This window comes from Pongo pygmaeus, chromosome 19, assembly GCF_028885625.2.
Source record: "Pongo pygmaeus isolate AG05252 chromosome 19, NHGRI_mPonPyg2-v2.0_pri, whole genome shotgun sequence".
NCBI lineage: Eukaryota > Metazoa > Chordata > Mammalia > Primates > Hominidae > Pongo > Pongo pygmaeus.
Genome location: NC_072392.2, coordinates 32,124,190 through 32,150,120, shown reverse-complemented (window position 1 = coordinate 32,150,120; position 25,931 = coordinate 32,124,190). Strand labels below are relative to the sequence as shown.

Genomic DNA, 25,931 nt, shown 5'->3' with positions numbered 1-25,931 from the left:
CGCCCCCCGCCCCCTGCCCCCTGCCTCTCCGCCCCCCCCCGCCCCGCCCCCTCCTCCCCGCCCCGCTCCCTCCTCGCCGCCCCGCCCCCTCTCCTCAACCCCGCCCAGCTCCGCCTCGCCCTCTCCGCCCCGCCCCGCCCCCGAGACCTGCGCTGCGCGCCTGGCCGGCGGGGCTGGCTGTTTGAGGACTGCGTGTGGAGCTCCATAGCCGGTGTCTGAAGTCGTCAGTTTACTGCTTGTAACGAACGTAGCGATCACTGGGAAGCTGGAAGTAGAGACTCCTTTCTGCCGTCCCTCCGTCCCTCGGGCTGCTGCGAATCCCCCCGCCGGCCTCCAGGACTCCGTGCTGACAGAACGCCCGCACCGGTCCCGCCGCCCCAGGGCCCGCTCCGCGCCCGGCATAATGGGAGAAAAATCGCGATGGAAAGGCCCAGCCCCTCGCCATGCAGACGGGAAGCTTGGCCGCACGTGTGATCACCCTTACGCCCCTTGGAGTTTCACCCCCTCTTCGCGGGCTCCAACAGCCTGGGTCGGGGCCTCCTTGTCCTGTGTGTGCCTCTGGGCCGCAAGAACACAGTCCCGAGCCCCCGCGAGCCCGCAGGCCTCCCACCCGCCGTGCACAGGCTGCACTTCTGCGCCCCAGCGCTGCGCCTGCGGGACCATCTGGATCACTTTTCCATTCTGATGACGTCCTATACTTCGTGGCTGCAGGCTCCTCAAGCCCCAGGTCTGTGCAGAGAAGAGCAAAGCAGCAGATCCGTGCCACAGCTTTCTGGAACACCCATTTTACTACCAGATTTGGAAGGAACGAAGTTAAGTAATTTTCAAGGTAAGTAATTAAAATTTTACGATGAAAAGGCTAGAAACTCTTCTGCTGGTAATAACTGTCAGACATATCTGCCTGAAATGTCAGACTTTTTCTGAGAAAAAAACTGAAAACTTGTTTCCCATTATTTTAAATAGGAAAAATTATAGGGCACAGCAAGTCAATAGAAAAAAAACCTACCAATTTCCTAACTCACAATGAGGCAGTAGGTTTAAGTTGCACATAAGTTAGGATGTAAAATGCTTAAATGTTGCCACTTGGTCACCCACATTTGATATGGTTGTTAACATGCAGTTGCCTTGGATGCAGTAGCTATGGCTTGAGACCAGCAACATCCTTTTGCTGAACCTCCCTTTGTCACCTGAACCTCCCCTTTGTCAACACACCAAAGCTTTTTGAAGTGACTGTCATGATCCTGATGGTCTACCAGTTGTTGCTGGAAGCAACATGTGGCTTTTTCCAGCAAACTATTTAGTTTAAAATGCTGTAATTTTTGAAAGCTCAAACATTATGTCTACAACCATCAGCCAAAAAATTTGAGACAGGTTCTTGCTCTTTTGCCCAAACTGCACCACGAAAGGGGCTCCAGCGATCCACCTGCTTCAGCCTCCCCAGTAGCTGAGACCACAGGTGTGTGCCACCATGCCTGTTAATTTCTAAATTTTTTGTAGAAACTACATCTCCCCACTTTGCCCAGGCTGGTCTCGAACTTCTAGACTCAAGCAGTTTTCCTGCCTTGGCCTCCCAAAGTGCTGGAATTACAGGCATGAGTCACCAACCGCACCCAGCCTGAAAAATGATTTGTGAGATAAATAGCTGCTATACAGTTTAGATATTAAAAACTAAGATGTATTCTTCCAGGAAAGTAATAATTTCGGATATATTCTGTGTCACATCCTGTATGATGAAATAGATGGCAAAAAAAATCCCATTTAATTTAAAGATGGAAGCTGTAACTTCAAGTAAATTTGGAGCTGAGGAGTCCTTTCGGGCTATGACCCCAGAATTCTGGGGTTCTCTGTACCGATTTTTTGCTAGTGTCCACACACAAGCATTCCTTAATGCTGTGCGTTAAACAAATAGACCTTCTTTAACCCCAGATTTCTCTCCATTTACCATCTGTTTCTCTGCTCCATGCAACTGCCTCACCTCATGTCCTCTCTTGCACCCACTCCTCTCTAGCTTTCCTCCAGGGTACTTTGCTGAAACGACTTTTATCTCAGTCATTTAGCTGCATTTGACACAGACGATACAATTGAGGAGTTCCACCCTTTCTTCTGGATTTTAGGGACCTTCCCTCCTGGATTCCCTCTCACCTTTATCTTCATCCTCCTGCTCCTCCTCCACCAGATCTCTAGTGATCCTCTCAGAATGATCCCACACAGTCTCATAGCTTTAAATACCATCCATCTGTTGATAACCACTAGGCTTGGGGCCTCTTCCCTGAGGGGAGCACCAAGAGTCATCCCTGACTCCTTTCCCTTCTCCCCCAACACCCATGCAACCACACAGCAAGTCCTGTGGCTCTTGAGTGCAACCAGCATCTTGATTCACCATCTCCATTTCCACAGCCAGTTTCAGTCACCTTCCTCTCCTACTGATCTACTGCCAAAAATCCTCCTACTGCCAAAGATCCTCCAACCTCCCTGCATCCTGTCTTGCCCTGCTACAGTCCAGCCTCCTCTCAAGCATCCAGAGTGATCTCTTGAAAATGTTAAAACATGATATAGGCATACCCCCAACCCTGTGTAAACTCTGCCACTGTCTACTCATTGCAGTGAATAAAAGCTCAGAGAACCTGGTGCCTGCCTCTTCAGCCTCATCTCCTACCCTTGCTTGTTCTTGCTTTGTGGGTCAGATTTTCTGGTCTCCAGAGGTGAATACAATTTTAACTGACAAATGCTAGATCATAGACTCTATCTACAGCATAAGGCATGGAAGGAAAAGTCTGAGAGAATGAAGGGCCAGAAAAGTTTGTTTAAAAAAAAAATAAAAAGCACAGGAAACTGGAAACATAACTAACCTGTATGTATATACTTAAAAGAACATGGTAACAAAATGAACTCTTTAGAAACTGAGCCAACAGACTTGCAAACAAATAGAAATACCTTTGGTCCTACTCTGAAAACAAAAAGAATCCTTAGTGAGTATACAAGAACAAAAATTGTACACATTTCTGGGTCATAATGCAATAAAACTAGAAATAATTGAAAGACAATTTAAAGATGTTCAGCTTCCTGAAAATGTTAAATTATCCTTTTAAACAAATTAATGCCTACATCAGGGTGCAAATCCAAAACACAAATACCTTGCCTATAAAAATATATTTTTGCAAACAACAGTGTATCGGGATGTAAGGAGAGAGCTCACTGACTCAGAAGCTCCCAGAGTGACCAGATGTGTTCATGGGAACTGGAGCACTGCCCTGGAGTCATTTGACATCACCTTATTACAAGTAGGAACAGCCATGCTGGGAGATGCTCAGATGCCAGTAATAAGTCAGAGGATTCCCTCCTGAACGGGACCTCCCAGTCCTCTTTGGCACAGGGTTCCAGGCGTGACCACAAATCCATCGGTGAGGGCTTTCAAGATCAACCTACCCTCAGGCAGTGGAGTGGAAACTGGCACTAGCAGCTACAGTGGAAAAAATGAATGGCCTCTAAGAATATGTCATCTGCCCCATGCAAAGACTCTGGATCCCAGAAGTCCTCCTGGTAAGATCTCAGAGCCAGACAACTTCATTTCCTGTCACCTGGGCTGCTCTCCCTCTGACAGCTATGGAAATTGGTGAAGCACAGGAACATATTGGAAATGGCAATGATGTGCCATGCCAATGTGTGGAAGTGTACAAGTTAAGTAATATTTTAAAAACAGAACACACAAAAGTTTGCACAATCCGACCAAAGCTCTGTCATGTATGTTTCTAAACAAGTTTGGAAGAGAATTTGGAAATGGCTGAAATTTTTTTATAAAGCTCATGTTTTTAGTTTGTTTAAATGTAAAAGCATACACTTAGAAACAAGTTAGTATGTAAAAATTTTTAATCTTAGCTATCTGGAAGCTTCAAATACCTAGAATGAGGCATTTCCCAAAGGTCTCTGTAACTTGAATTTTACCGTAGTTTGAAAATTCTTGCCCAGCATAATGGCTAACACCTGTAATCACAGCACTTTGGGAGGTTAAGGTGGGCAGATCACTTGAGCTAGGAGTTAGAGACCAGCCTGGGCAACATGGTGAAACCCCATCTCTACAAAAATTTTAAAAATTAGCTGGGAGTGGTGGCCCTGCCGATAGACACAGCTACTCAGGAGGCTGAGGTGGAAGGATCCTTGAGCCCGGGAGGTCTAGGCTGCAGTGAGCTGTGATTGCACCAGTGTACTTCAGACTGGGCAATACTGCCAGACCCCACCCCCTCCCCTAAAAGAAAGAAAACTATTAGTTCATAGTGCAGCTGATAAAATAATGTACATCCACAAAGAAAGGGGCAATCATAATATGTATATAATTACTCAGTATTAAAATATTGTGTATAGTATTACATGTACTGAATACCTATAATGAATGGGGCACTGCTTTAAGCACTTTATACTCATTATCCCACAAGAATTCTCTCTCCAGCAGGTCTTAGTATATTCAATTTAAAGGCTAATTAGTAAGCAATGTATAGAATTGAATGAGAAACTACTTAAAACATAGAAGGCTCTCGAAAATACAATGTGGAATGAGTAATGCAAGTTACAGAGATACACAGCACATTTATAGAAAGTGTAAAAACTTACAAAGTTAAGCAGTATGTTATTTAGGGAAACAATGTATTATTTAGAGATATTATTATGTAATAAAAGTATAATGAAAGTCAGGGAAATAATACTTTTTGTAAAGCTTCAGATGAATGATTGTCCCAGATGGGGTTACATTTCAGAAGGGCCAACCATGCAGACGGCTTCAAATGTAGTGGTGTAGGTGATGGGTACAATTATTTATTTTACTTTTATGTGAGTCTGTGTATGTGTGTGTGTGTGTGTAATTTTGTATGTATAAAATAGTTCGTAATAATTTTTTTTGAGTTGGGATGTTTCTCTGTCTCCCAGGCTGGATTGCAGTAGCATGATCATGGCTCACTGCAGCCTTCACCTCTCAGGCTCAAATGATCCTCCCACGTCAGCCTCCTGAGTACCTAGGACTACAAGTGTGCACCACCATGCTTGGCTAAATTTTTTAAATCTCTTGTAGAGATCGGGTCTCACTCTATTGTCCAGGCTGGTCTCGAACTCCTGGCTTCAAACAATCCTCTTGCCTCAGCCTCCCCAAGTGCTGGTATTACAGGGTAAGTTGCTGTGCCCAGCCTAATTTTTTTTTATTTTTAAACAGCTTTATTGAGGAAAAATTCACATACCTTATGATCTGCTAGGGTTTAATATAATCACAGATATGTGCAACCAAAACCATGGTTAAGTTTACAACATTTTTGTTAGTCCTGTACCTTTTAGCTATCACTCTGTTCCCCCCACCGCCTACCCCAGCTGTAAGAAACCACAAATCCAGTTTCTGTCTCAATAGATTTGTCTTCTCTGGGCATTTCATATAAATCGATCCATATAAGTGTTTTTTCATGTCTGGCTTCTTCACATTTGTCTCATTCCAGAAGATGTCTGAATTTTTCCACAACTGGGAACACTAAGCTGTGGGGTGAATTTTTGGTTCCCAAGTGAATGTGAATGAGGCAGAGTGGAAGGAGAGTTCTTTTACTGAGGGAACGGGAAAAGAACCAATGAAAGAAAGAGATCCAGCAGGAGGGGAGGGAGGAAGCAGGGTGGAGAGCTGCTTGAAGCAGATGAACAGAGCTCTGGGCCATGACAGCAGAATAGAAGGTGCAGTGCAGCGGGGTGCAGGTCCTGAGGGGGTGAGAGGGGGAATGTGGAAAACAGGTCATAAACTCTGAATTCCAGCTGCTGGAGCTGTGGGTCCCAGGGGCCTGGTTATCCCCTCACAGGCAGGAGCTGGAAAGTGGGGCTCTGCTCAGGTCCAGGAAGGAAGTGGGTGCACGGGTGGTGTGGACATGTGCATGGAAGCCCACAGTGCCCACAATGTGAGGTCAGAACTTCAGGGAGAACCTGCATTTGGGATCCAAGCTGGTTGGAAGTATTCTTTCATTCAGCAGCCTTCTCATTAAGTGCCTGCTGTGTGACAGACACTGCAGAGCACAGAGATGCAATCTTACCTGTCCCAGCCTTCCAGGCACTGGGGTGCCACACACTTTCAAACAACCAGCTCTCGTGTTTCATAGAGCAAGAACTCACTCACTACCACTGGGACAGCACTAAGCCATCCCTTCCAGGGACTTACCTGGAAGGCTGGGACATGGTTATTTTCCATCTCCCCATGGTTCATGGAACTGTATTCTGCATAGAATGGGCAAAGTGCAACTATCATTGATTAGTAATTGAAGAAACAAAGATTTCACCTTCATGTTTTTTACAAAATGCAATATCTGAGATGTAGCATTCTATATCTTTGGCTTCTTTAATGTTAGCTATACAGACAAAATAGAAAATGAAAAAGAATTTTCCAATATTAAATATTCCCATTGATGTCTGTATTAGTCTATTTTGTGTTGCTATAAAAGAATACCTGAGGCTGGGTAATTTATGAAGAAAAGAGATTTATTTGGCTTATGATTCTGCAGGCTGTACCAGCCTGGCACCACCATCTCTTTCTGGTGAGGACCCTAGGAAGCCTCCAATCATGATGGAAAGGGAAGTGGAGCAAGGAAGAAAGGAGGTGGGGTGCCACATGCTTTCCAACAACCAGCTCTCATGTTTCATAGAGCGAGAACTCACTACCACTGGGACAGCACCAAGCCCTTCCTGAAGGATCTGCCCTCAAAGACCCAAACACCTCTCACTAGGCCCCGCTTTCAACATTGGGAATCAAATTTCTTTCTTCTTTCTTTTTTTTTTTTTTTTTTTTTTGAGATGGTGTTTTGCTCTGTCGCCCAGGCTGGAGTGCAGTGGCATGATCTCAGCTCACTGCAAGCTCTGCCTCCTCAGTTCATGCCATTCTTCTGCCTCAGCCTGCTGAGTAGCTGGAACTACAGGTGCCCACCACCATGCCTGGCTAATTTTTTTGCATTTTCAGTAGAGACGGGGTCTCACCATGTTAACCAGGATGGTCTCGATCTCCTGACCTTGTGATCTGCCTGCCCCGGCCTCCCAAAGTGCTGGGATTACAGGCTTGCGCGACCACACCCGTCCCAGGCCCTGCTTTCAACATTGGGCATCAAATTTCTTTCTTCTGTTTTGTTAAAGAGATAATCTCACTCTGTCACCCAGGGTGGAGTGAAGTAGCACAGTTATAGCTCACTATAGAAGCCATGGCTGAGCTGAGCCGTAGCTTACTGTGGCATCCAACTCCTGGAGCTCCAGAGGTCCTCCCACCTCAGCCTCCTGAGTAGCTGGGATAACAGGCTCAATCCACCATGCCCAACTAAGTTTTTAATTTTTTGTAGAGACAGGGTCTCACTAGGTCAAATTTCAACATGAGATTTGGAGGGGACAAATACTCAAACTGTATCAATGTCAACAGGTTTTTTTTTTCCTCATAAAGAGTATCTATGTGTTAGGAACTTTAGATGTTTAAAAAGTGTTGGGGGGGAAGAAATATATAATAAGGGACACACACTTTATAATTTCCTCACATTTTAAATTACTCCAATAACTAATACATAGATGGATTTATGGGTCTGGAATTTTTTCAGTGAGACATTTGTTTATAATTAAAATGTGGATTTTATCTCCTTATTCCTTTTTAATTCAGTCCCAGGCCTGAGCCACCATCAAAACCTTCCTACATTGAAGCTGGGGTTTTTCCCTGAAAATGTTGCTTTTTAGGAAAAAAGGAGGCAGTTGCCTTGAGCCAGCTGACCTTGGCCGCCATGCCGCTCTCACAGAGGGGTGTTATTCAGTGGGAAGTTTTGCTCCCTGCATGGCACCGCAGCCCCTCAGCCATGAACTCAGCAAACACTGTCCAATTTTGCCCCCAGTAACAAGCACAGGGGCACCATCACAGGCTAGTACCCAGTGTGAACTAAGTCTTGGGAACTTACTGGAATTGTTGGAAGATATGTCCCTTTTTAGTAATGCACATGGCTGTAAATATTAGGTACAATTTGATTTCAGACTCAATTCATCATGTGTTTTGGCTCAGCTGTGGCCTGCATATGGTGTTGCTGATACAGAAATGAAAATGCTGGTGAGCCACAGAAAGAAAAATCCTGTGTTTTCTGAAAGCTTCAAACACCTTTGGCCTTGTTCCTTAATCACCTGGGAGGAAGAGAACCTACAAAAACTGGAAACGCAGTGGCCAGCAACCAGCCCTTGAGAGGCTTGCTGAGCTGTGAGGGTCTGGAGGAGGAAGAAGCTCTGCATTGTTTCTGCAGCCCCCGTGCAAAACAATGTTGAATTCCAGTGTGATATTGAAATGAATGTATTTTATTGTAATGTTAAATCTTAAATTTTTTATTAAGTCCTTTGTTCACAAATGGAAACAACAAAATGACAAATTATTTAAAATTTTCAGATTTTATAACCTTCCTGTCCTCTAGCAAAAAAAAAGAAAGAAAGAAAGAAAGAAATTTGATTCCCAATGTTGAAAGTGGGGCCTAGTGAGAGGTGTTTGGGTCTTGGGGACAGATCCTTCAGGAATGGCTTGGTGCTGTCCCGGTGGTAGTGAGTGAGTTCTTGCTCTATGGAACATGAGAGCTGGTTGTTGTGAAAGCGCGTGGCACCCCACCTCCTTTCTTCCTTGCTCCACTTCCCCTTCCACCATGACTGGAGGTAGCCTGAGCTTCGGAAGGGAGGCAGTCCTTTAAGACAGCCGTGTCCAATATAAACAATATGAGCTATGCCTGCCTGTAGTTTTAAATTTTCTACTAGCCAGGTTAAGGAAACTAAAGAGAAACAGGTGGAAGTGATTTGTAATAATATAATTTATTCGACCCAATGTATCCAAAATATTTTAATGTGTGATCAGTGTAAAATTATTAATGAAACATTTTACATTTCTTTGTCCTAAATCTTTAAAACTCACTCCATATTTTACACTTCTAGCATATCTCAGTTCAAAGCAGCCAGATTCCAGATGTTCTGGAAGCTCTGACTCCCTGAACTCAGGAAGGTGAAGGGCCTGAACCCCACTTCTCTGCCAGGAGCGAGGGAGCTCCCCCTCCCTACCCACATCTCTTCCCAGTCCCAAAGGAAGAGAGAGTGCCCTGAGAGAGCAGCGGCTGCCAGCAGGAGGTGGCCACAGGTAGGCCACTGCTGCCCATCTGCTACTTGGTGGGGCCATTCTCCCCTCCAGAGATCAGAGGACAGCGGGATCCCAGGAGGTGGGACCTGTCCACAGCCTTGACCTCCAGAGTTTAGATTTGGAGGGAATAGATTCCAGACAAACGCCTTACCTTGCTATTTGGCCTTTGCCCTAGTGGTCAGGCTGTCATCTATTTCCTCCTGTGTTGTGCGATACTGTGTGAGTTTTAAGCACATACACATCTACATGCATTTCTTTATAATTCAAGGGACCCAACTTCTAATAAGGGGAAAAGGAATTCAGTACCTAGACAGTCCCTATAGTGTGCCAGCTAACTTGTAGTCAGCATGTTGTTAATCCTGGCATCCTGTCAGCTCTGGGTGTGTTAGTTAGCTGTTACTGTGTAATGAGCCATCCCAAAACTTATTTAGCTCATGATTGAGCAAGTCAGCAATTTATGACAGGCTCCTGCCATAAATTACTTACTATACCTATAAAACCTGCCATACCTTTGTAAGGTATAGCAATCTTCATGTGTGTGTATGGGAGAAGGGGGTCAGCTGCTGGTGACCAGGAAGCTCTGCTGTTGAGAGTGAGTTGACTGTGGACTGGGCAACTTTGGTTCTCTTCCCCAAAGTGTTTCATCCTCTAGCAGGCTAACCTGGGCTTGTTGTCATGGAGATGGCAGGGTTCTGAAAGAAAAGGAAGAAGCATTCAAGACCTTTTGAGACTGGGCCCAAAACTGCCAGCTGGATCCAAGTCTTGGGAAACAGATTCTAACTCTCGATGGGAGCAGCTGTAAAAGCGCATTGCAAAGGGCATAGACACAGGGAAGGATGAAGAAACATGTATAAAGCACTCCACATGTTTGGAAATTCTTTTCATCCCATTTTGGTATTTGTAGGCTATTACTGGTCTTCAACACAGACTAAATCAAAATGCTGTGCCCAAAACAACCTCTTACTCTGAAAGCAAGTGATGTAAAGATAGATCTGCTGAAAAGACATTTCCTCCTGCTGCACTTTAGTCAAGCAGCTGAGCACATCTTGAAGCCGTCCTTTGATTTTAACAGGGCAGAGCTGTTTTCTAAGACTGCCCACCACCCCTCCCCACAAAGCTGAGATGCTGCAATGAGGCAAATCCCAGCAGCACACAAGGATATCAGGCACAGCTAAGGTTCTCACCCCTGATGCACCTTATAATCACCTGGGTGGCAGGGGGCTTTTAAAATTCCCAAAACCCAAATTGCAACAGACCAGTGAAATCAGAATCCCTGGGGTAGGATCCAGACATCCTTGCTGTTTAAAGCTCTCCAACTGGTTACAATGTGTGGCCAGAATTGAGAACCACAGCGTGAAACCAACGTCTTTTGATGAACTAGTAGCAAATGGTTTCTCAAACGAATGTGAAGTCTTTGCTGCCGAGCTGTAGCCTTTCAGTCTTACTTGCGTTATTTACATTATTTACATACTATCTTTTGCAGGACTTGACCTCTGCTCCTCATTTTGTTTCTGATTCAACTCAATTTCACAAGTACTGAGTGCATACGATGTGCAGAACACCGTGCTAGTTATTGTGGCCTTGGTTTGGGGAGGAGTTTGCTGGGAAATAAAATCACATCATCAGAAATAAGAGTCTTGCTACTTACCAAATTGAGGCAAAAATGGGAAGACCTAGGGGGTCTCACCCAAGGGTTAGGACACTAATAGATACATCAGAATATTACAGTTCATCTGCTGATGCTGTGAGTGGAAGTGTCCCACTTTGAAACAAAAAATGCTGCTGTTACTCTGAGATATTAAGTTTTGTGTGCAAATATGTGATATTTAAATATTTTGTTGATATATAACATGCATGTAGAAATACATGCATAAAGCATTCACTTAAGCTCAATGTATATTATGACAAAATTGATACACGTGGGTAACCAAGAAATAGAAGCAGCCTCACTCATGTGGCCCACAAGCGCTTTCTCCCTCCCTCCTCTTCAAATGTACCAGTGTCTTAACAGCTGACATTACAGATCAGTTTTGTCTTTCTGTGCAAGTCTTTTCGTTACAGAAAAATTTAAATATATAAAAATTGAACAAAATTGTATAATAGAGCCATGATCCAGCTTCAACAGCTAATAATCATGTGCCATTTTTGTTTCTTCTGTACCACAGCCCTTTCCCTACTACCCTTCATTTTATTTTTTTTTTAGTTCTTTTTTGGTGAGGTAAGATACACATGCATTGAAAGGCACAAATCTTAATTGTACAGCTTTGAAAAATAAATACACCCATATAACCTTCACCTCTTTTCAGAATGGAATATTTCAATCATCCCCAGAAAACACCCTCATGCTCATTCCTAGGCAATTTTTAACTTCCCCAGAGGAAAGTACTGTTGTGGGGGTTTTTTAACCATAAGTTCATTTTACTTGAAATCATACAATATACATTTTTATGTTCAGCAGTCTCAGCATATTTGTGAAACACCTCCATAGTGTGTGTTTTAGTAGTTTGTTCCTTTGTATTGCTGAATAGTATTCTGTTGTATGAATGCACTGTGGTTTGTTCATACATTTCTCTGTTGATGAATATTTGGGTTATTTCCTGTTTTGGGCTATCATAATAGTAAAGGTCTATGAACATTCTTTTACAAGTACTTTTTTGTATTGTTTTATTCCTTTATTAGCATTGAAGTGACACATTTTTTCATTTTTTAGCAGTTGCTCCAAGGATTACAATGTGCATCATTAACATATTCACAGTCTAGAATTAATATTGTACTATTACAGTGAATGTAAAATAGAAAAACTTGCTACAGAATAGTGCCATTTATCTCCTATCCTTTGTGCTGTTGTTGCCGTAAATTTTACATCTGCATGGCATAAACCCCACAACACAGTGTTATATTTGCTTTAGTCATAGATCTTTAGATGAAATTAAGAGGAAAAAAAAGAAAAATATATAATAAATATTTGGAGGGAGATGTTTTGAGGCCACAGAAACATACTGTTTCTTCATCCAAAATTTTTGCATTCGTTGATGACTCTTTCCTGCAGTAATGATTACTGTGGTGTTCTAGTGGTAGTTTTCTGTTTGTGCTCCTTCAACATTTATTACTTGGAATTCTTCTGCAAGGAAGATTTGTCTTTCCTTCCTGATTTATTTAATGTTTTCTATATCAGTATGGACTTGTGGATATTTATTTTATATTCTTGGTTACAGTTTAGTGTTGTTATAGTTGTTTGCCACTCACATTGTTCCACCTTGAGTCATAGCTCTTCCAGGTTGGCTTCTTTTGACATGTCCCCACCGTTTTATGTTTTTTAAAAGCACTTTCTTATTTTCTGGCACTGCAAGTTGCTCTAGTCTCATCTCGTGTTTTTCATGGCAGGCCTAGAATTAGTCATTTCTCCAAGAAGCCGTGGTTTCTTTTATAGGAGAATGGTATTTAGAAACCAGGATCTGAGTACTGGGTGTGCTCATTAATACTGGGATATCACTGCTTCGAGGCCCTCTCAGCATAGTTTGGAAACACGTGAATGTTTCCAAACATGTATGCATGAATACAAACTCAGCATCTACCTATCTACATCTGTCCATCTAAACAGATACATTAAAATAGACATGGGTTCATACTGACATTCCTAAGTCCAGTACAGCACCTTAGGGTTTATTCTAGCATTCTCCATTTGTTTATTTATAACTCTTTCATCTACAGAGAGAAACTGGGCTCTAATTTTCTAAAATATATTTGCTAACATGGAAAATCATTTCAGAATTGCTAACCCATATCCTGAAACAAATTTGCCAACCAGAATACAGTATGTTTGTGTGCAGTTCTTGAGTCTTACAGTATGCAGTCAAAACAGTATTTTCCAAGGTTACTTAGGTGAAGACTTTTTTCCCCCACATTCTTCAATATGGGTTAGTCAATATTTTTAATTCAGTAAAATTCATTTGTCACCAACTGCATTCCATCTGACCCACCCACCATCTTTGTTGATTTTTAAATTTATATAGAATAAAACTCATTCTTTGTAACATACAGTTTCATGAGTTTTGACAACTGTATAGAGTTATACATTCACGTTCACAGTAACAGAACTGTCTCATCACCTCTAAGATTCTCTATTCTTGACGCCTCTTTGTAGTTAACCCCTTCCCCAACTGCATTATTTGGCAACCACTAATCATTTTCTATCCCTGTAATACTACCTTTTCTAAAATATCATATAAATAGAATTATAGAACATATACAACACAGATGAATCAATTGGGTTGTTTGTTGTTGTTGAGTTGTCAAGAATCGCTTGGCGATATATGTGAGAGTTTATTTTGGGGCTCTCTAGTCTATTCTGTTGGTCTATATGTCTGTCTTTATGCCAGCACCACATTGTTTTGATTTCTGTAGCTTTGTACTAAGTTTTGAAATCAGGAAGTATGAGTCCTCCAACATTGTTCTTTTTCAGGATTGTTTGGACTATTCTGGATCCTGAAATTTTATATGATTTTAGGATGAATTTTTCTGTTTTGCACAAGACATCATTGGGATTTTTACATTCTTGGTTTAGTTAATTCCTAAGTATTTTATTCTTTTTGATGCTATTGTAAATAGAATTTTCTTAATTTCCTTTTCAGATTATTCATTATTAGTATTTAGAAACACAGCTGATTTTTGTGCACTGATTTTGTATCCTACCATTCAGCTGAATTTGTTTATTCTAACAGGAGTGTGTGTGTGTGTGTGTGTGTGTGTGTGTGTGTGTGTGTGTAATCTTTAGGGTTTTCTACATCTAAGATCATATCATCTGCAAACAAATATGATTTTACCTCTTTCTTTTCAGTTTGGATGCCATTTGTTTCTTCTTCTTGCTTAATTGTTCTGGCTAGAACTTCCAAGCCATTTTGAATAGAAGTGGTGAAAGCAGGTCTCCTTGCTCTGTTCCTATCTTAGTAGAAAACCTGTCAGTCTTTCACCATTAAGTATGATGTTAGTGTGTGTTTTTCATATATGGTCTTTATTATATTGAGGTAGCTTCCATCCCCTCTGCATTTGCTGAGTGTTTTTTCATGGAAGTGTATTTAAATTTTGTCAGATGCTTTTTCTACATCTGTTGAGATAATCATGTGATTTACCACTCCATTCTCCTAATGCAGTGATGTTTGAATGTTCAACCATCCTTGCATTCCAGGAATAAATTATACTTGGTCATAGTGTATAATTATTTTAATATGCTGCTGAATTTAGTTTGTTGGTATTTTGTTGAGGATTTCTGCATTGATATGCATCAGGGAAGTGATACGTGTCTCTAGTTTTCTTGTCTACTTTTTTTCTGACTTTGTTATCAGGGTAATGCTGACCTCATAGAATGAGTTTAGAAATGTTCTCTGATTTTCAGTTTTTTAGAAGAGATGGATTAGTGTTATTTAAATGTTTGATAAGATTCACTAGTGAAGCCATCTGATTTAGGGCCTTTCTTTGTCAGAAAGTTTTTGATGACTGATTCAGTCTTCTTAGTAGTTATGGGGTCTATTCTAATTTTCTGTTTTCTCATGATTCAGTCCTAGTAGGTTTTGTATACCTAAGAACTTGTCTATTTTATCTAGACTGTCCTATTTCTTGGCAAACAGTTGTTTATAATACACCTCTTATAATTCTTTATTTCCGTAGAATTTGTAATAATGCCCCACTTTTATTTTTGGCTTTGAGTCTCTTTTTCTTAGTCAATCTAGCTAAAGTTTTGTCAGTTTTGTTCACCTTTTCAAAAACCAACTTTTGGTTTTGTTTATTTACTGATAAGGAGGGATTTATTTCTGTCATATACTGTTGGTTGTTTATATGCCTTATAGCTTTTTTGTTCTTCATTTCCTGCATACTGTATTCTTTTGTATTTAATTGATTTTTTGGTAATGAAATGTTTTAATTTCCTCATTTCCTTTTGTATATGTTCTATTGTGTGTGTGTGTGTGTGTGTGTGTGTGTTTGTGTACCACCATGAGATTACATTTAACTTGCAAGTTTATTCATTTTATTCAATTGTATAAACATACTGTAATTTATTTATCCATTCTGCCCTTGATGGTCCTTTAGATTTTTTTTAATTATTGGACTTTTTTTTAGAGCTGTTTTAGATTTACATGAAAAATGAGTGGAAAGTACAGGGAGTTCTCATATATCCAGTTTCCTGCCCACATGCCCTGTTGTTACCCTTACAGTCTTGCCTTGTGGTACATTTGTTACAGATGATGAACAATGTAGAAACATTATTATTAACTAAAATTCACTAGAAGTCACTCTTTGTGTTGTACCTTCTATAATTTTGAGAAATGTGTAATGACATGACATGTATCCATCATTAATGCAGCATGCAGAATAGTTTCACTGTCTTAAAATATCCCTTGTGCCTCAGCTAGTTGTTCCTTTTTTTCACCCTCCCCCTCCCACAACCCTGGCAACTACTGCTCTCTTTACTGTTTCCATAGTTTTGCCTTTTACAGAATATCATGTGGTTGGAATTCTATGGTATATAGCATTCAAGTGGGCTCCTTTTACTTACCAATATGCATCTAAGTTCCTGTGTGTCTTTTCATGGCTTGTTAGCTCAGTTTTAAATCAAGGAATAATAGTTCATTGTGTGAATCCACAACAGTTTATCCATTCACCTATTGAAAGGCATCTTGATTGCCTCCAAGTTTTAGCAGTTATGAATAAAGCTATCATAAACATTTACATGGAAGTTTTTGTGTGGATATAAGTTGTCAGCTTACATATGATAAGTGTATACTTAACTTTATAAGGAACTGCCAGGCCAGGCACAGTGACTCACACCTGTAATCCCAGCACTTTGGGAGGTTGAGGTGAAAGGATTGCTTGAGCCCAGGAGTTCATGACCAGCCTGGCCAATATAATGAGACCTCATCTCTACAAAATAAATTTAAAAATGAACCACGTGTGGTGGTGCCTGTTGGTGTTAATATCATTGTTATGCAACCTGCTCTAGGAAATGACGATCCTGTGTTCTCTAAGATGAACCTAATGAGAACCACTCAAGTCAGTAGTCACAACCCATCATTAGCAGAAGCTCAGAAAATAAGATGTTAAATGCCTGGCCATTAAGTTTTCTTATCTTTATTTCTACAGAATCATCACCCCTGCCCCATAAACATGAAAGAAAAGACAAGAAAAGCACCCCAGAAGAGAAGGGGAGAAGTGCCCCAGAAAAAATCATCCAGTCTCTGAACTTTGCCCAGGTGGGCACAGGCCAGCCAGCCTCTCCTCTGGTTGCCCAGCCAGCTACAGGCTGTCATTTAACCTTCCGCCCAGCATGCTTTTGAGTGTGCAGAAGTGCTGCATGCCCTCCTCTTTGAAAACCTGTTGAGCAAATGCCTCTGCATTTTATGCACCTTCAACTTCCACAGCCAAAGGCCCCCAAGACCAAACATGCTGTGCACACAGAGCAGCTCTTTGTGTCCCACTCCTGGCCGATCTCCTGCATCATCTCATTGAGCTTCATTGAACTCCACAGTCTGCATGCTCTGTGGAACTCAGGGTCTTCATTTTGCATGGAACTCAGGGTCTTCATTTTCCATGGAACTCAAAGTCTTCTTGCTCTGTGGAACTTGGAGTCTCCTGGCTCCATGGAACTCAGGGCCTTTGTGCTCCATGGAACTTGGGGTGTGTGTGATTCATGGAACTCAGAGTCCTTGTGCTCTGTGGTACTCAGAGCCTGCGTGCTCTGTGGAACTCGGGGTCTGCATGCTCCGTGGAAAGCACCAGGATGCACTTGATCCCCCACACCCACACACACATCCTTCATTTTATTCCTGGCCCTCACCTGTCCACCTTGTGAGGCTTCTTCACCCCCACTCTCCTTTGAGCTCGTGCCGGGTCTTTTGGACTGGCCTGAAGCATGGGTGTTGGTAGGAGGGAGTGGCTGAGGTCATGCCTTCAGGCAAATTCTGCTAGCGTGGCACCTGATGGAGCTGCCTGGGGAGGATGTTTCCTTGGAGGACGCGCCCTGGCAGCCACTGGCTTCTTATGGTGCCTGCACTGCTGCTGCTGCCATGGGGGCACCACAGGGCCACACTGGGGGCTGTTCTGGAATTGGTGGTTTTCATTTCCAGGTTAGGTAGGGACTGGCAGGCACCTTGGCTGTCCTTGTGGCTTCTGCCCTGACCCTGGTCCTCCCCAGGCTGCCGATTTTCCAGGCTGCTGCTCTTCCAGGAGGAATTGAAGGTGGGAATGGCTGAAACCTCAGCTTTGGATTCGCAGAGACTCTAGGCTGTGTCATGCAGAAAGGGAAAGGATTGCAGATGGTGGTGGCATCAGCTGAAGGCAGGGGATTCACTGTGATGCTGGAGCCGTTCACGCTGGGATGTTTGCATACAGCCCAGGTTCAATTCGGTGGCCCATCAGCGAGTCCTGGATTCAGTCTCACTCGCAAGCCATGGACAACATGAGCTCAATTTGCCAGGACTCTTGGGGTTAGGGAGAGCTCAGCGTCCAGGTGGCTCTGGTTCCTTCTCATGCTGAAATTCTGCCGGTGTTCCTCCATGGGGCCCTTGTGGGTTTTTCTGAGGTGCCCCTCTTGCTGGAGTCGAGGATGAGAAATGTTTTCAGTGGGTTTTCACCCTCCGCACATATGTAAGAGGTGTTGTGTTTCATTCCTGTCAGTATCCATTGCTGCAGCTTCCTGAAGTTGTGTCTGTTAAAAGGCAGGGACCCGGTGTCCAGGCTACAGAGGGTGACTCCAGGTTCCACAGCACCACTGTGGACCAGTGTGCCTATGGCCTTAGGAGAATTCCCAGATAGCACAAGGGGGCTGCCCCAGAGGGTGTTCAGCTTGTTGCCAACAGTTACTGAAGCCAGAGTCTGCAACCTTGATGTTCAGGTCAAGCAGCCAGAAACTGTTCTGGCTTTAGGTCCCTGTGGACAATACCATTCTCTCCTTCCCAGGCTACTGATGTCCTGGGTTGCTCCTCTTATGGTAGAAGCTCAAGATGGAATGGCTGGAGCTTGGCTGCCTCCGGTTAGAGCCTGGGCTCTGTATTGCAGACATCACCTGGCAGAATTCCTCATGGGCCCCTTTTGTCGTGAGTGTGACTGCTGGGGCCAGGGTTGTCGTGGGTAGTAAAGGTATTTACCAAGACAACTGTGAGTAAAGAAAGGCAAATTTATTACAGAAACTATGAAAATACATTGCAAGAATGCAACATGCAGCACAGCAGAGAAGGGGCTGTCTGCAAAGATAAAGGGCTGGAGGGAAGTTTTCTAAGGTTGTGCTGGACGGGGCTATGTGCCGGTGAGCTTGTGCTATATGCTAAGAATATGTTGGAATAATTTTAACTGCCAGGGCTTTCCTCTTCTGGTGCCTGAGGGAAATGCCCTGCTGCTTTTAGCTGTCTTGTAACCCACACACCTTTTCATTTCCGAAGTTGCAAGATAACGGCTGTGGTTTTTCACACAAAAGGGTTGCAGACTGGGTTAGGTCCATGTTCCGCCAACCTGGCTCTTTCCCAGTTTCAGTTAACTTAGTGGTTTACTAGAGCCCCACACCTTTCTGTTTCATATGGCCGTGATCCAGGAGGTAATCCGTCACCTCCCCTCCACTAGAGAGCTCCATGGCCAGGGGTAATCCTCACTTCTCCTCTGCTGGAGTGCTCCATGGCCAGGGTTAATCCTCACCTCTCCTCCACTAGAGAGCTCCATGGCCAGGGGTAATCCTCACTTCTCCTCTGCTGGAGTGCTCCATGGCCAGGGGTAATCCTCACCTCTCCTCCGCTAGAGTGCTCCATGGCCAGGGGTAATCCTCACCTCTCCTCCACTAGAGAGCTCCATGGCCAGGGGTAATCCTCACTTCTCCTCTGCTGGAGTGCTCCATGGCCAGGGGTAATCCTCACCTCTCCTCCACTAGAGTGCTCCATGGCCAGGCAGTGTTTCCTGTGTCCAGAGCACCTCAAACACTTTCAGTGTTGTGGCGACTCAGGGCCTTCACCATACAGACTTGGCAGCGTAGTCTAGAGGCTGGAGGGGCTCTGTGACTCCCATTAATGATGGTCACTGCCACGGTTTCCCCAAGCAGGATGTGCCGGGAGAACTGCTCCATGTTGGCTCAGCAGAATGTTATTATAGGTGGCTCAAAAAGAGAGGGAACAGGGCTTCTCTAGATTATTTCAGGGAACAGCTATTATTTTAATGTTAATCTAAGACTATTTTATCAATTAAAAATGTAAGGCCCAAGAAACTTCATTTAGGAAGAATGAATAAATTGAATGAATACTGTTAAACTTTATGCTTCTTTCAACAAATATTTTCTGCTCCTCTCTATGAGTCAGACACTGTGCTAGATACCATAACATAGAAACATAGTGTCAATCAAATATGGTGTGGGCACTGTATGTCAAATTTAAAAATAAAATAAAAGTGCTATATAAGAAACCTGTCAGTGCCCTGGAGGCAGGGTCCAGAGACATATCCTGTGGATGACTGGGGCTGAGGTTTAAGGGATGAGCGTCGGTGATGAGACGGATGGGAGAGGGCACCTAGGAGAGGCATCTTCAGGCAATTGTGGTTCAGTGAGCTGCAGCCGTCGCGGCAGGAGAGTGAGGAGTGCGGCCTATCTGGTGATCTGCTGTGGTGATGTTCTGCAAACTTGCCTCCGGGTCCTGAAGTATTGCTTCTGGGGAAACACAGGGTAAGGTTCCTGCAAGCCTCTGGTTGCAATATTTTCAACTGCCAAGGCACCATTCATGTTCCATGGCTTCATTTTCCAACATCCCTGTAAAACAAGCCAGTCCCATCAGTGTTGAAAACTGCTCTCCACATACCCTTTTCCCGTAGAGTACTTCCTGACATACAGAGCTGCCACTCCTGAAAAGCTAACACTTTCCATGCCATGCTGCCTTTTGAAAGGCGCCAGCCAGGCAGCATTAGCTAAGGCCACTTTTTGGCTCTCCTCACAACAGTGCTGCCCGCTGTGCTTTCATTGGTCATCATCTCATGAAGTCACAAATATAGCTGCTTTTCCATGGTTTCGCCACACACCAGTGGTGTTAGTTTTGCACTTTCCTGAGCAGCCTCGTGTACAGGTTGGTGAAGCTCCCCTTCCTCTTTCTGGATGGACTGTAGTGCTTGTCATTAGCGTTGAACTCACAATTTGCAGCACTAGAACCCACACCTGAACCAAGCTTGGCTAACAAGCGTTTTCTCTGTAAGGCACATCACAGCCTTCTTGCTCATAAGGACACTAGACAGCGCTTCAGCATTATGCTTAGAGGCCGTTTCAAACTGTGAAATCTCCAACAACAAGCTCAAAACTGCAAAAAAAGTGGTACTATATAGACCATGAGAAGACTGGTTTGCAGGTTGAGAGTAGGAACAAGAAGGCAGCATGGGGCCCTGCATGGCCTCTGCTGGGAGGCCGATGGCTCAAATTGTTGCCCTGCTCTGCACATGTTTTCCTGTGATTGTGAAAGCAACACGAGTATTGATTTGGGGGTTAAAAATACATTTTAACAAGCAGACAAGTTCACAAATATGAAATAGTGGCTAGTGAGGACCACCCCCATGCGGGAGCTGCAGACAGAGGCTGTTGTGAGTGCGAGGTTTGCTCCTATCCCTGGAGCTTCTGGTTGCCACCAGCACCTTGTAAGCCAGGGAGTGGTGTCACTTGTACTGTAGCAAAAGCACCTTTTCTCAATGTGAAGTATGGCTTGAAGAGAGGAAGATGGAAGACTGGCTGGAAGATGGCTGTGTTAGGGGTGAAGCAAGGATGGGGGTGGATTGACCAAGCTGGGCCAGAGGTCTGAGGGGCTGATCCAAGAGCCCTGTGTGCTTGTGAGTCCTGGCGGAGTGGCCGTGCATGGTGACAGGAGGCATCTAGGACAGCACCCACGTTCCCGCCTGAAGCACATGAGGGTGGATGACAGGGTTCGGGGCCCTAGCCTTCAAGTCAGACACACCTGAGTTCAAATCCAGACTCCACCACTGACTGGCTGTGTAGCCTTAGACATGTTCCTTCACTTCCCTAAGCGTCCATTTTCTCATGTCCAATACATAGATTACTATGCCATAGGAATATTAAATAACTCAGTGATTTTGAGGTTAAAATGAGTGCTGGTGCTTTTTATTGAAATAAAGAAAATGGGAAAAGAAGCAGCATTTGAGGTGTGAAGGGGGGGAATCTGGGCATGGGGAGTTGGATGTGCCTGTGGACATCCATGGACAAATGTCCAGCAGCCGTCTGGTGTGCTTCCGGGATGCTGGGGCCAGGACGTGGGGCCGCAACATACAGACCTGGAAGTTACGAGCAGGCAGGCAGCTGCTGCAGCTGTGAAGAGCAGGCAGTGCAGGATCAGAGGCCCAAGGGTAAAGCCTGGGGAATGCCAGCATTTAGGAAGAGGCCGCTGGAGATCAGGAAAGAGCAGCAGGAAAAGCAGGAGGGTGTGGAGGGATGGGAGGTGCAGGAGGAGGGTTTCCAAGAGGGAGGGGTAGGAGTCGGTGTTCTGTGGGCATGGACTGGAAGTCGTAGCACTTTTGAACTGTAGAGACCTAAGACATCTTTTAGTCTAATCCCCTTATCTATCCTGAAGAAGAAATCATGATTCCAAGGTGATGTGAGTTGCTTGCTTTAGGTCACACTGATTTCACATTGGGATACTTCGATTTCTAATGAGTAATAAAATATTTAATAAATATTCTCGAATTTGGTATTGCTCCTATTCAGTCACACTGGATATTTTCCCAATTTGATGAAACTGAGATTTTAACAACTGTTAACCATTCCATGTACTAAGATGCTTATAGTCAAACTGTGCCTCTTAAACATATTTTTATTGTATATTTAATAAATTTTGCTATAAAAATAAGGTTAAAAAACTCATAACTCATCAAACTGCATTTTAATTATAGTAAACACAAATTACACTGAAGCGGGAGAGTTCCCTGGCCCCCCTCACAGGACGTGTGACAAGGTAGTGTGGCTCTCTGCCTATTCAAACCCCTTACGGGAGGGGGATCACGCACAGGGACAGGTGCAGGAGCCCAAGTGGGTGTGTGCTACAGTGTGCTCTTTTAGCCTTGGCATCTGTGGATGGCTTGAGTGTTAACCAGCTCGGTGGACCCTCAGCCTTTCTGCAAAAGCAGAGGGTCATTGTGACAGCTTTCTGTATCCCAAGCTCTTGTCCAGCATCCTGGAAGAATCAGGTCACACACAGACTTGAAGGATAAATGCAGGGGTTTCTTTGAGGGGTAGAAGTGGCTCTTAGTAGGGATGGATGGGGAGCTGGAAAGGGGGATGGAGTGGGAAGATGATCTTCCCCTGGAGTTTGGCCGTCCAGCAGCCAAAATCCTCTCTGACCACCCCCAGCTGAACTCCTCTCAGCATTCAGGTGTTCCTCATCTTCCTGCTTTCTCTGCCACACCATTCTGCTGTTTGTCTGCTTTTCTCTTCATCTCTTCATCTCTTCATCTGCGCCTGGAGCCTGGGGTTTGGGGTTTATATGGGTACAGGATATGGGGGTGTGGTGGGCCAAAGGGCAAATTGTGGGTACGAAAACAGAAATGCCTGTTCCCAGTTAGGGCCATGGGTCTCCAGGCTTGAGGGTGGGGCCTTTGCTGGGGAGCCACCCTCTTCTATGCAGTATTTCCCTGTCTCTTTTCCATATCAATACCTCAATAAAATTTAGTTTTAAAAAATAGCACAAGTAAAAAGTTTGGCTATTTAAACTAAAAAGTAATTATGTCCTAAATTATTTTGTATACAAAGACCTGAGGATTTGAAATATTTTAATAATTGGAGCTTGTCTCTCCTTTGAGGGCACCACTTGCCCCGATCCCTCTTGGTTTCCCCCACAAGGTAGCAGGAGTGCCCATGAATGAACGTGGGTGAAATCATTGGATACAGATAGTAAATACATTCTATTTCCTGAAAAATATTACCTAACTACATGTCTAGATATGGAATTGCATTTTCAAGCCAAGTTGGAATTACAAATTGTAGCCCATTTGAAAATGCAAACAAATGTGTGACATATACACCCAGAGGAAAAGAAGTCACAATTATGAAAGAACAAAGTGGAAAAATATCTCTTTCATGTAAGATTGAGCATTTTGGTTGATACTGTGATAAAAAATCTTGTGATTGATTCTCTTTTGCATTGGTTTTTAGTGTCATTTGCCCTCTGCCCAACTCAGATAAAATTGTATATGATGTAAATAGCAGGAAACTATAAATGGTGATATTGTCCTGAAAGGAAGCCACTTCATTTTTCAAAGATTTCTTCTGCGGCAGGGATCTAGGAGTGTGCAGTGATGGAGTTTTGCATTTCTAGAGGAAACAGCAGGCGGGGGTGTGTGCAGCCGGAAAGGGAGGTGTCTAGGTTCCAAGGGTAAATCCCACCCCCTTAGAGGGGATTGGAGAGCCTGGGAAAGAGGCTGGGCTGCCTGTGATCCCCATCCCACACCCTGCCTCCTACAAGCCCCCTAGAAGGTCCACACTTTGAGTTGTCAGCCAGAGACAGTAACTCAAAACCTTGGCTTTGGGCAGCCAGAAGCCTGGAAATGGGGGAGAGGGCAGGCCTAGACACCAGGGATGAAAATAAAATGAATATTGAAAATTACATACATGTAATGTTTCATATATTCCATATATTTTAATATAAATGCCAGAGGTTTTTGAACCAGAGTAACTCCATCTTGAATAGGGGCTGGGTAAATAAGGCCCCACCCTCAAGCCTGGAGAATCTTGAATAAGGCTGAGACCTACTGGGCTGCATTCCCAGGAAAGTAGGCGTTCTAAGTCACAGGATGAGATAGGAGGTCAGCTCAAGATACGGGTCACAAAGACCTTGCTGATAAAACAGGTTGCGGTAAAGAAGCCAGCCACAACCAAGATGGTGATGAAAGTGGCGTCTGGTTGTCCTCATTGCTCATTACACGCTAATTATGATGCATTAGCATGCTAAAAGACACTCTCACCAGCACCATGAGAGTTTATGAATGCCATGGCAACGTCAGGAAGTTATCCTATACGGTCTAAAAGGGGGAGGAACCCTCAATTCCAGGAATTGCCCACACCTTTCCTGGAAAACTAATTGATAATCCACCGCTTGTTTAGTATATAATCAAAAAGTAACAATAAGTACAAGCAGTTGAGCACCCCATTCCACTGCTCTGCCTATGGGGTGGCCATTCTTTTATTCTTCTTCTTCTTCTTCTTCTTCTTCTTCTTAAGACAGAGTTTCACTCTTGTTGCCCAGGTTGGAGTGCAATGGTGTGATCTCAGCTCACTGCAACCTCCATCTCCTGGGTTCAAGTGATTCTTCTGCCTCAGACTCCTGAGTAGCTGGGAATACAGATGCCCGCCACCACACCCAGCTAATTTTAATATTTTTGGTAGAAACAGGGTTTCTCCATGATCTCAAACTCTCGACCTCAGGTGATCCACCCACCTCCTCGGCCTCCCAAAGTGCTGGGATTACAGGCATGAGCCTCCGTGCTTGGCCACTGGAGTGGCCATTGTTTTATTCCTTTACTTTCTCTAATAAACTTGCTTTCACTTTATGGATTTGCCTCGAATGCTTTCTTGCACGAGATCCAAGAATTCTCTGTTGGGGCCTGGAACAGTGCCCCTTCCCAGTAACATAAATATGTAATAAAACAAAGGTCCATAACTTGACCCAATTGGAAACACAAAATTTACTATAAGGATTTATATGACAAAGGGATAAAAGGGGCCATGATTGGCTTTTGTGCCTGTGCAGCATGGGCTCCAGATTAACAAATGTTAAAATGCACCAATTGACAAAGCTTCATGAACTTAGTCAATGCTGGGACTCAAGTTACAGTTATACCTGCGAATCTCACTAAATTTAAACACTGCAATGCCTGTAATCCTGGGAAAATAACTATAGAGGAAAAATAGCCATGCTTTATTTTAACTGTAGTTTTGCCTAAATTTTGCATAGGCATAATACTCGTTGCCCTAAAACATGCTCTAACACAATGAATAATAGATATGATTCAATTAAGTCTTTGGCACTTGCAAATTGGCTTGGACCTTGGAGGTCCCCAGTAAAAATAGTTAATATTGCTATAACTATGAGACAAATTGTACCTTGCAGGTCCCCAGTTAAAATAGTTAATATGACTCTACGTAAGTTATAGCAAGATGTGTTAGTCTGCTAGGGCTACCAGACACTGGGTGACTTTAACAATAGAAATTTATTTTCTCCCTGTTCTGGAGGCTGGAATTCCAAGACCAAGGTGTGGGGTATTTGGTTTCTCTGAGGCCTCTCTCCCAACCTGAAATGACCTTTCCTATGAGCACACCCAGCACTGAGGTCTCTTTATGTCTCCAAATTTCTTCTTTTATAGCGACACCTGTCATGTTGGATTAGGGCCCACCTTAATGGTCTCACTTTAACTTAACCACACCCTTTAAAGGCTGTATCTGTAAATTCAGGCACATTCTGAGGTACTGGGGTAAGGGCTTCAGTATGTAATTTTGGGAGAGACACAATTCAGATGTACAGGACCTTCAAGTTTAAAACTTAATATATAAAACCTAATTAATAAAAGGGTGATTCTCTCTACTGCTTCTCCATTTGACAGCTCAGTCTTGCCTCTGCTTAAGCCTGGAAAAAAATAAATGGTGCTTCACGGTGGATTACTACAACCTTAACATTGTAATCCTTTCATTAAGACCCCAACACCCAGTATTATGGAACTTACTGACCCCATCCAATCAACAACTGGTAAATATTTTGCTGTTATAGATTCGGCTATCATGTTCTGTTCAGTGCCT

At 43.6% G+C, this 25,931-nt stretch overlaps 1 pseudogene; it reads left to right on the top strand.

Annotated features, from left to right (window-relative positions):
- The first annotated feature begins 403 nt into the window (after nucleotides 1-403).
- On the top strand, nucleotides 404-22,213 carry LOC134738693 (putative uncharacterized protein LINC02693; annotated as a pseudogene).
- Nucleotides 22,214-25,931: the final 3,718 nt, after the last annotated feature.